Source organism: Rattus norvegicus, assembly GCF_036323735.1.
Source record: "Rattus norvegicus strain BN/NHsdMcwi chromosome Y unlocalized genomic scaffold, GRCr8 chrY_unlocalized_8, whole genome shotgun sequence".
NCBI lineage: Eukaryota > Metazoa > Chordata > Mammalia > Rodentia > Muridae > Rattus > Rattus norvegicus.
This window is the reverse complement of record NW_026947411.1, coordinates 817508-827333: the sequence shown is the minus strand read 5'-3', so window position 1 is coordinate 827333 and position 9826 is coordinate 817508. Positions and strand designations below refer to the sequence as shown.

At 39.1% G+C, this 9826-nt stretch overlaps 1 long non-coding RNA gene across 1 annotated transcript; it reads right to left on the bottom strand.

The window, feature by feature from the left end:
* Nucleotides 1-283: 283 nt before the first annotated feature.
* LOC134484802 (uncharacterized) lies at nucleotides 284-1460 on the bottom strand. The gene is made up of 3 exons (XR_010062609.1): nucleotides 1170-1460; nucleotides 614-715; nucleotides 284-369 (listed from the first exon to the last, which is right to left on the bottom strand). It is a non-coding gene; the product is annotated as an uncharacterized LOC134484802 (long non-coding RNA).
* Nucleotides 1461-9826: the final 8366 nt, after the last annotated feature.

Genomic DNA, 9826 nt, shown 5'->3' with positions numbered 1-9826 from the left:
GTAGTAGTAGTAGTAGTTTAGACTAGGAAGTTTATTCAGCATTTAAGAACACTGCCTGTCTTTCCAAAGGTCATGAGTTCAATTCCAAGTGTACTCATCGTGGCATCCAACCATTCATAATGACAGGTGAGTCTGGTGAGTCTGACAGGTACAGTATAATCATAAAAATCAAATAAAATAAATCTTTAAAATAAATAAAAAAACAAAAGTTTACTTATCTAAGTTTAAGTTACTGTGCTTCTGTAGCTGACCAACTTTCTGTGTTCCTCTGAGGACAGAATATGCATCTCTCTCTATTAAAATCCAGGATGAGAGCTCACACACTGCTTGCCATATCTCGTCTGTTATTCAAACACAGCTTCTGCTTTTCTGAGAAATGAAATAGCTTCCATTACACTCCTATCCTACCTTCAAGTTCTACTTTTGAGAGGCACATCAGAAAAGTGTGTTTGTGCATGAGGACGTTGGAGTTGCAGTTTCTTCTGATGTGAGAATACTGGGTTTAACACAGAGGGGTCAAGACGATCAAGGAATGACTGGGTGTAATAACTATCTTTTGTTCAAATTCTGCTGATGCCATGGGTCAGTATTCCTGGAAGTTTACCCAACTCACAGGTTTTCTTCTTGAGCTCAATAGTCAGTTTCTCCTACTTCTTAATCTGCTGAACTTGCTCATTGATGGTGGAAGGTTGGCATGATGCCTTCCCAGCAGACCCTGTAGATAAACACAAGGGAACATGCATATTAATGGCCCAGTCACAGGAGAGACCATTCTGAGTCCCCCAACAAAGCATGAGGAAAGGGGAAATCTACAGACACTTTGAAGCACTGAGAGAGTAAGAAAGCTCTTTTCAAGTTGGACCTATTAGCTACTCTCCTGCCTCCAACGATGATTGCTAGACATATGCAGGTAAGTTCTGTAGTCCATACTGCTTAGGACCACAAAGCCCTAAACATGTATGTTCAAGAAAAATGAGTCTGAAATCTTGATACATTTCCAGGGGAGTATCCCTCTCTCTCTCCTTGTCACAAAATGTCAATGAATGTACAATAATCGTCTGTAGATGAAGTCCTATACTCTACCCTGAGAGTAGAAGATTTATCTGTGTGGCTCCTATTGGATATCTTTCTCATTCAGAGTGAAATTAAGGAACTCATAGCAAACTAACTGCATGCTTGTCAATTTCTGGCTGTCTGCCAAATATTCATCAGATATTCTTGACGCTTGGTCCCTTCTTTAAAAGTCCAGATGTTTCAGACCATAAGTCCTGCTCCTAGAAGGTCTGACCCAAGCACAGCTTCTCCAGGAAGTTCCCCAGTACTGGCTCAGGGCTTACTCTCTCTGCTTTACACCAGATTATTTATTTTGCATATTTATAACAAGAAAGAAGTCCTAATATCATTTTTTTCTCTCTCTCATCTCTCCATGCACTCTGTTTTTCCTGTAAATAACTCGATAATCCTAGAAAACATGTCTGTGTCTAAAACAATAAGCATTAACAAAATATCAAAGGGCAGCTTCTGTTTCCATAACACTAGTGACATCACAAAGAATACCATGGAATTCCAGGCATGCAATAGTGTACCAGAGGAGTGTCCCCTTCAACAGTACATAACTATCCATTAACCAGATATTCTCCAAATCAACAAGCCAAGTTGGCCTTTCCAGTACCTTTGCTGAGACACAAGGGAAGACTTTCCATCACTCTACCTTCTAAAAATGGAGATATGACTGATTAATTGAATTTTTTCCTACCTTCATGTACAGATACTGAAGCCTAAACTTGCAAACAAAGCTCAGAAATTGTTCATCCCGACCTTACTATGCACACTGAAAATGACAATGAAGAAAGGAAGTTGAGAACTTAGGTCAGTATGATTGTCATTTATGCAACGATTCTAAACAGTTAATCACTCTAAGCAGACATCTTCTTTAGCTAAATGATCATTTTATCCAATTTCCTCATCCATTGCTCCTCCTAACTAATGCTGGAGAGTTGGGATTATGCCTTCCTTGTAGAGCTGGTACATAGATAAATACAAGTAAGCAAAGACTTTGGAAAGATCCACAGAGAAGTACAGTTTAGTTGAGGGAGTAAAAAAATTGGAATAATTATGTAAATTCAGGCAAAAACATTGTTCAGAGCCTCAAAAATAACATGTTTAGTCATGGGGTTCTTTATGATGTGAGCAGCAGTTCACAGATCAGGCTACAGGTGCATTGCTTAACATAGGTGCAATTTGAGACCTCAAAAACAGAGGAAGCATGATGAGTCAACCTTGGAATGCAATTAAGAAGTCATGCTGTACTATGGAGAGGTATCCTGCGGAGGAAAGAGACAGACAGAGACAAAGACAGACAGACAGACAGACACAGACACAGACACAGACACACACACACACTCACACACACACACACACACCAAAACAAAGCATCAGTCATGGGGACAAGTATGTTCTAGATCAATCATAAGGAGCTTCACCCATAGAATAAAAGTCAAATTCTTCTGTTGGGTGCCACATGTGACAACGTCTATACTCTTGAAAGGGTGTCACTACTACATTTCTGGACAGCATCTATTAGAAACATACAGACAGGGAATGGTAAAGTAGGGTAGAGTCTAGGTATTATTAAACTATACATGTTTATTAAAGCCCCATGTAACCTTTGTCATGATGCTGGCAGTCTCAGCAAAGAGAAGCCTGACATGCATTTCTTGAATATCTAAAAATTTTCTTTTTATACATGTGTATTGGGCTCTATGCTTGTTGGGGTTTGTTGAATATTCTGCATCTTCACAGTTGTTCTTGTCTAGTAGATTTGGATGTCAACTCTATTTCTAATTGTGGTTCTCCAGAGGACTCCAAGTTCAGATTACCCTGGGGTTTATGAGATAAGGAAGGGTATAAACTGGAAAGAAATACATTAACATTAGTAAAGACTGTTGTAGGATAGAGGAAAAAATTATGACAGAGAGGCAGAGAGAGAGACACATAGAGAGAATGAAAGAATATGCCTTAAGTACATGAAGCCAGAAAAGAATTTGTGAATCTAGAAGACAAGGTATGGTAGACTGCCTGTAAATCCCAGTAACTAAGAAAGGACCTTGGATCCAGTTTTGATATTGAGGCTTCATACAGCTTGGCCTTTGCCAATGTGAGACACACGATTTCAATGAGCAAATCCATAGACTGGAAAATGTAGTTATGGTGGTCCAGAAAAAAAAACACAGAATTGTCCCCTCTGTCTGCTTCTCATTACTCTGGTCTCCCGTGTCACAGGAGGCTGAATGGTCTTCCACATACCCTCAGATGCTGCTCACAAGGAAGAGCAAATTTCTTCAACAATACTTCATCTGAGCCTACCCTTTGCTTGTGGATGGTACTCAGGAAGTGAACTGATAGGTTATACTTTTCCTAGCTGGGTGTTAAAGTTCAGACTTGAGCATCCCACTCTGTGATTTTTCAACAGTTACATGTATCCATTGGGATGGCAGTGTCACAATGACTGCAACTGTCTTGTCACGCCTTTCACATGCTTCATGTGACCGAGTTGAAAGTCTGTCTTAGCTTATTTACAGATCCACGGGATGCAGCTCGGCTTCAAAGGCCACAAGTGTGACCACAGAAAACAAGAAAACAATGTCACAGTACACAGTTATAATGTAGACATGTCGGGGTATTTCCTCCAAATTTTGTTTAAAAGCAGATTTTTTTTTCTTTATTATCTTGAGTATTTCTTATTTACATTTCAATTGTTATTCCCTTTCCCGGTTTACTGGCCAACATTCCCCTAACCCTGCTTTCTTACCCCTAAACCCCTTTGTATATGGGTGTTTCCATCCCTATCCTCCCCCCATTACCGCCCTCCCCCCAACAATCACGTTCACTGGGGTTTCAGTGTTAGCAGGAACAAGGGTTTGCCCTTCCACTGGTGCTCATACAAGGTTATTCATTGCTCCCTATGAGGTGGGAGCCCAGGATCAGTCCACGTATAGTCTTTAGGTAGTGGCTTGGTACCTGGAAGCTCTGGTTCCTTGGCATTGTTGTTCATATGGGGTCTCAAGCCCCTTCAAGCCTTTCCAATCCTGTCTCTCATTCCTTCAACGGGATTCTCGTTCTCAGTTTAGTGGTTTGCTGCTGGCATTTGCCTGTGTATTTGCTGTATTTCGCCTGTGTCTCTCAGGAGAGATCTACATCAAGTTCCTGTCAGTCTGCACTTCTTTGTCAAGCATATTCTTTTACTGAAGATTATGCTACTCTTTCTAGAAGGCCACTTTATGGCAGAACATTTGGATTATGCCCCATCCACACTTTATAGATTTCTTACATAGACTTCTTTCAGTGACAAGGTTTCTGTAAATTGCATATAAACTAACCATTTAAGGACACAAACACAAACACATACACACAAAAGATACACAGGTACACAATGACACACACACACACAGTGTGCATGGATAATAGAGATGTGCATGTTGAAAAAGTTAGGACAGTGGATCTAGAATATAAAATGTTAAGGGTTCCACCAAAATCTAAGACCCTAGGATGGAGGATCGGAAAAAATTGTGAGGTGTGCTTTCCCTACAACTTGAATACATTAACAATGAAATATGAGGCATCAGAACTGCATGGTCAAACAAAGACGAGAAACATACACAGTCAAATGAGTGCAAATACAGCTCATCTCTCTGATCTCTAATGGAAGAGTTCAGGTGTTTCCCACACATCTCCTGCATAGTATTTATTTGCAGTCCAATTCTAGAACACCAAAGGATATTCAAGAACATATAAAGAGCTGAAGCCAGAATGTCAGCATTCCCAGAGATCAGAAGAGAAGGGAGTTCTGTTTTCCTCTGCTTCCCTTAACTATGCTTCAGAAAACCAAGGAGACAGCCTCCTCAGGCATATGCACATCTGCAGAGGTTGTAGTTTGGCTTTAGAACATCTTAGCCTGTAGTTACACAAGCCAGGATGAAAACTACAAACTCCATCAGCATACAGTTGATGTGCCCAGGATCACTCCTAAGTCTCTCTAGACCTACAAGTGTAGATAAACATGCCTTATAGGAATAGAACATGGTTGTTTAGTTCCCTCAATTACTGTTCAGGACAGGTACAGAAGACAGGAAGGAGCCAGTCCCTCTTCTATTTCTCTAATTGATATTTCTTCAATGTAGTATAAAACTGCCTGCCAAGGAGACTGTCTTTAGGACAAAACAGCAGGGAAAAGATTGGGAAAAGTTCTACACCAACCCTACATCTGACAGAGGGCTATTACCTAATAAAAACAAAGAACTAAAGAAATAATGATTCAGAGAGAAAATAATCCTATTAAAATTGTGCTACAGGACTAAGCAAAGATTTCTCAACTGAGGAATATCAAATATCTGAGAAGGATCTAAAGAAATGTTCATCATATTTAGTCATTAAGGAAATGTAAATGAAAACAACCCTGAGATTCCACCACATACATGTAAGTATTGCTGAAATAAAAATTCAGGAGACAGCAGAAGTTGATAAGGATCTCAAGAGAGAGGAATGCTCCTTTTTTTGGTGGCACAAAGAACTGGTTCAACCACTCCTGAAATCAGTCTGGAGATTCCTCAAAAAATTGGAAATTGCAGTGCTTGAGGAACCAGATATACATCTTTTGGCATATAACCAAAAGATGCTCCAACATACAAAAAGACACATCCTCAATTATGTTCATAGCTGCCTTATTTATAATACCCAGAAGCTAGAAGAAATCCTAATGGCATTCATCAGAGGAATTGTTATGGAAAATGTGGTACATTTACACAATGGTGTACTACTCGGCTATCAAAACCAATTATCTCAAGAAAGTCATAGACAAATGGAATGATCTAGAAAATATCATACTGATTGAGGTTACCCAATCACAGAATGGTATGAAATCACACATGGTATGAAATCACCGAAAGTGAATATAGGCACAAAAGCTCAAATTACCCAAGATGCGGTCCTCAGACAACTGGAAGCTCAAGAGAGGACATACAAAATGTGCATGCTCTACTCCTTTTTAAAAGGTGGAGCAATAATATATATAAATTTAGAGCAGAGACTGAGGGAATCCCATTCAGAGCATGCCATACATGTGGAAAAATACATACACATCAGTCACCAAAACTAGAAAAGATTGATAGAGCTAAGAAGTGCATGCTGCCAGGGACTGTATATAGATCTTCCCTGTGAGACACAGCTAGAGTATATCAAATACAGAAGTGAATTCTAGAGGCAAATATGTGAACTGAAAACGGATAGTAAGGGGAGTTATAGAAAAAGAGGAGTGGGGCCGGTTAGGGATCATATGGGCAAGTAATAGGGAAAGGAAATAACATTTGAAATGTAAATATAGAAATACCCAAATAAAAAGGAATAAAATTTGCTAAAACTAAAAAAATTAAAGAAATTAAAGAAAATAACAGTGCCAGGTATTCACAGCTATTGACTCAGAAATGTAAAGCTCATTGTCAGGGAATGAGAGCAGAGTAATACTAGTGGAAAGACAGAGATGATGAAGACTCAAGTAGAAACACTTCTCTCTCCCAGATATCAGTGTCAGACACAAACTGCACTATAGGGATCCAAAGCATGGAGGAGTATACTCTGAGTGGAGTACACAATACTTGTCTTTCCCTTCTTTGTTAGGACCTTATTCTTCTTGACATAAAGAATAAAGGTTATGAGCTATCAGGAAATCAACTATGCTCTGCCCATCACTTGGTTTTGGAATACAAAAAAAATGATATAAACACTCTGACTTCCAGGAACGATAAGAACAGGGAAGTCCAGATGCTTTTGAGCTCCCAGCTCCTGATTCCCATATGTGTAAGGCTCACATCAAGGCAAACTCTTTAAATATCCCACTCAATTCCTACTAAGGACTCTCTGAGCTATCCCAAGTATCACATACTTCTTCCTTTTTTTATACAAAGACAGAAGGCCAGCTTCCTTCTCCCCTTCACTGTTGTCATTATCCTCTTTGTTCTCCCTCCCATATGGGTGTTTACTCTGAATTACAGGTCAATTAGTAAACCCTAGAGGTACTGCAGGAATATCTGAGAGGCTGTTGCAGCCACAACAACACTTGTGACATCGCAGAAGAAGTTAGGGGAGTCCAGGTTACAAGATATACTTGAGGGAGAGCCTAATGATGATGTCACTGTGAACGGCCATGTCCTACCTGCTAAACAGATTTCCTTACATTGATCAGATTTGGCGTGCCCTCTCCAGGTATCTCTCTTGTGACTCTGTGGAAACCTTTATGTTGTCCGTCTCTCTAAAGCTGTAGAAATCTCTTTGCTTCATTAGTGGTTACATGCTTTGAATGGAGAAAGGTAGCCAGCGGCTTGGCATGGGTATAAAAGATTTAGGAAGATGGAGTGGGGGAGATTCTTCTAGATAATAATTTTTCCCAGGATCATTCCTGTGACATACAGAAAAATTTTGTAGGTTTTCTGTTTCCCAAAGGCCAGTATTCTCCCTACAGACATTTAATTGAATGAATATTGTGCTTCACTTTCTTACTGTACATTCCTTGATAGGGGACTTTATAAATATTCCAGAATGTGTACTCAAAAATTCTGTTTTACGATTCCATTTTTTTGCAATGATTTTGGCAACAAAGAGGGCCCAACATTAGAGTGAATATAACAGTGTAAATATTGTGTACCTACCTCAAATGATAAACTCCCAAATCCTTATTTTATCCAAAAATTAAGAGACATCAGTAAAGGAAAGGACAACATCTACTCTAGAATGTGGTTCTGTAGTCCCAAAAGATAATCAGTTCTCTGATATCTACATTCCTTATTTCCAAGGTTCAGACTTGAGGGTTGAGAGTGTTTTGCCATGATTCTTTATTCAGGCCATACGTGAGGTTCAGGAGGATGGGCAGGGAGAGGAATGTCTTGAGGTCCAGGGAAAGCTTATCTTCAATAGTTTCATAAGTACAGAATGGAATCTTTTTGGCATTGTCAATTGTAGATTCTACATTCTTGACCTAGTTGTGTATAATCCATGTTAAAATTCCACCTAACCTCATAGGTGTAGGAGACACGAGAACTACATAAGATTGGTGAAGCTCAGAGGTGCATGCTGCCAAGAACTGGAGAAAGATCGTTCCACAGAGACACAGTTAGAGCATGTTAAATACAGAAGTGAGTGCTAGTGGAAAACCAGATGTTCATGATGCTTCCCCACTTTTCTTCTATTAGTTGGAGTGTATCTGGTTTAATGTGGTGGTACTTGATCCAGTTGGACTAAAGGTTTCTACAAGGCAGTAAGAATGGATCAATTTGCCTTCTTCTACATAATGACCTCCAGTTGAACCAGCACCATATGCTGAAAATGCTATCTTTTTTTCCATTGGATGGTTTTGTCTTTTTTCTCAAAAATTAAGTGACCATGGGTGTATGGGTTCATTTCTGGTCTTTAGTTCAGTTTCACTGTTTTATTTGCCTGCCTCTGTCTCAATGCCACACAGTTTTTATCACTGTTGCTCTGTAATACTGCTTAAGTTCAGGGATAGTGATTCCCAAGGAAGTCCTTTTATTGTTGAGGAGAGTTTTAGCTATTCTGAGTTTTTCTAATTCCAGATGAATTTATGAATTGTTCTGTCTAACTCTATGAAGACTTGGATTGGAAATTTGATGGGGATAGGAATGAATCCGTAGGTTGCTTTTGGTATTATGGCCATTTTTACTGTATTAATCCTGCCAGTCCATGAGCATGGGAGATCTTTCCATCTTCTGAAATCTCCTTCAGTTTCTTCAGAGACTTGAAGTTCTGCTCATATGCTCATATCTTTTACTTGCTTGGATAAAGTCACCCGAGTTATTTTGTATTATTTAGGGGTATTGTGAAGGGCGTCGTATCCCTAGTTTCTTTCTCCACTTGTTTAGCTTTTGTTCAGTGTTATATTTATACCCAGCCACTTTGCTGATATTGTTTATCAGGCTTAGTAATTCTCTGGTGGTACTTTTGAGGTCTCTAAGTATACTTAAATATCGTGTAAAACAGTGCTATTTTGAATTCCTCCTTTCCAATCCAATCTAAGCAGACTCCTTTAGTGTCTGCTTGCTCTGGCTAAGATGTCTAGAACCATATTGAATAAGTTGTGAGAGAGTGGGCAGCCTGTCTAGTCCCTGATTTCAGTGTGATTGCTTTAAGTTTCTCTCCACTTAGTTTAATGTTAGCTATGGATTTGCTGTATATGTTTAGGAATGGGCCTTAAATTCCTGTACTTTCCAGGACCTTTATCATGAAGGGGTGTTGAATTTTATCAAATGCCTTCTCAGCATCTAATGAAACGATCATTGGGTTTTTATCTTTGAGTGTGATTACATAATGGATTACGTTGATGGTTTCCATATACAAAATCATCCCTGCATGCCTGGGATAAAACCTACTTGATCATGATGGATGATTATTTTGATGTGTTCTTGGATTCAGTTTGCAAGACTTATATAGTATTTTTGCATCGATATTCATAAGGGAAATTGGTCTGAAGTTTTCTTTCTTTGCTGGGTCTTTGTGTGGTTTAGGTATAAGAGTAATTGTGGCTTCATGAAAGGAATTAGGTAGTGCACTGTCCCATTTATGTGGAATAGTTTGCAAAGTACTAGTATGAAATTTTCTATGAATTTTGGATAGATTTCTTCACTAAATCCATCTGATCCTGGACTCTTTTTGATTGGGAGGCATTTATTGATTTCTTCTATTTCTATAGAAGTTACTGGTTGTTTAAATGGTTTTTCTGTTCCTGGTTTAGCTTTGGTACCTGACATTCATCAAGAAAATT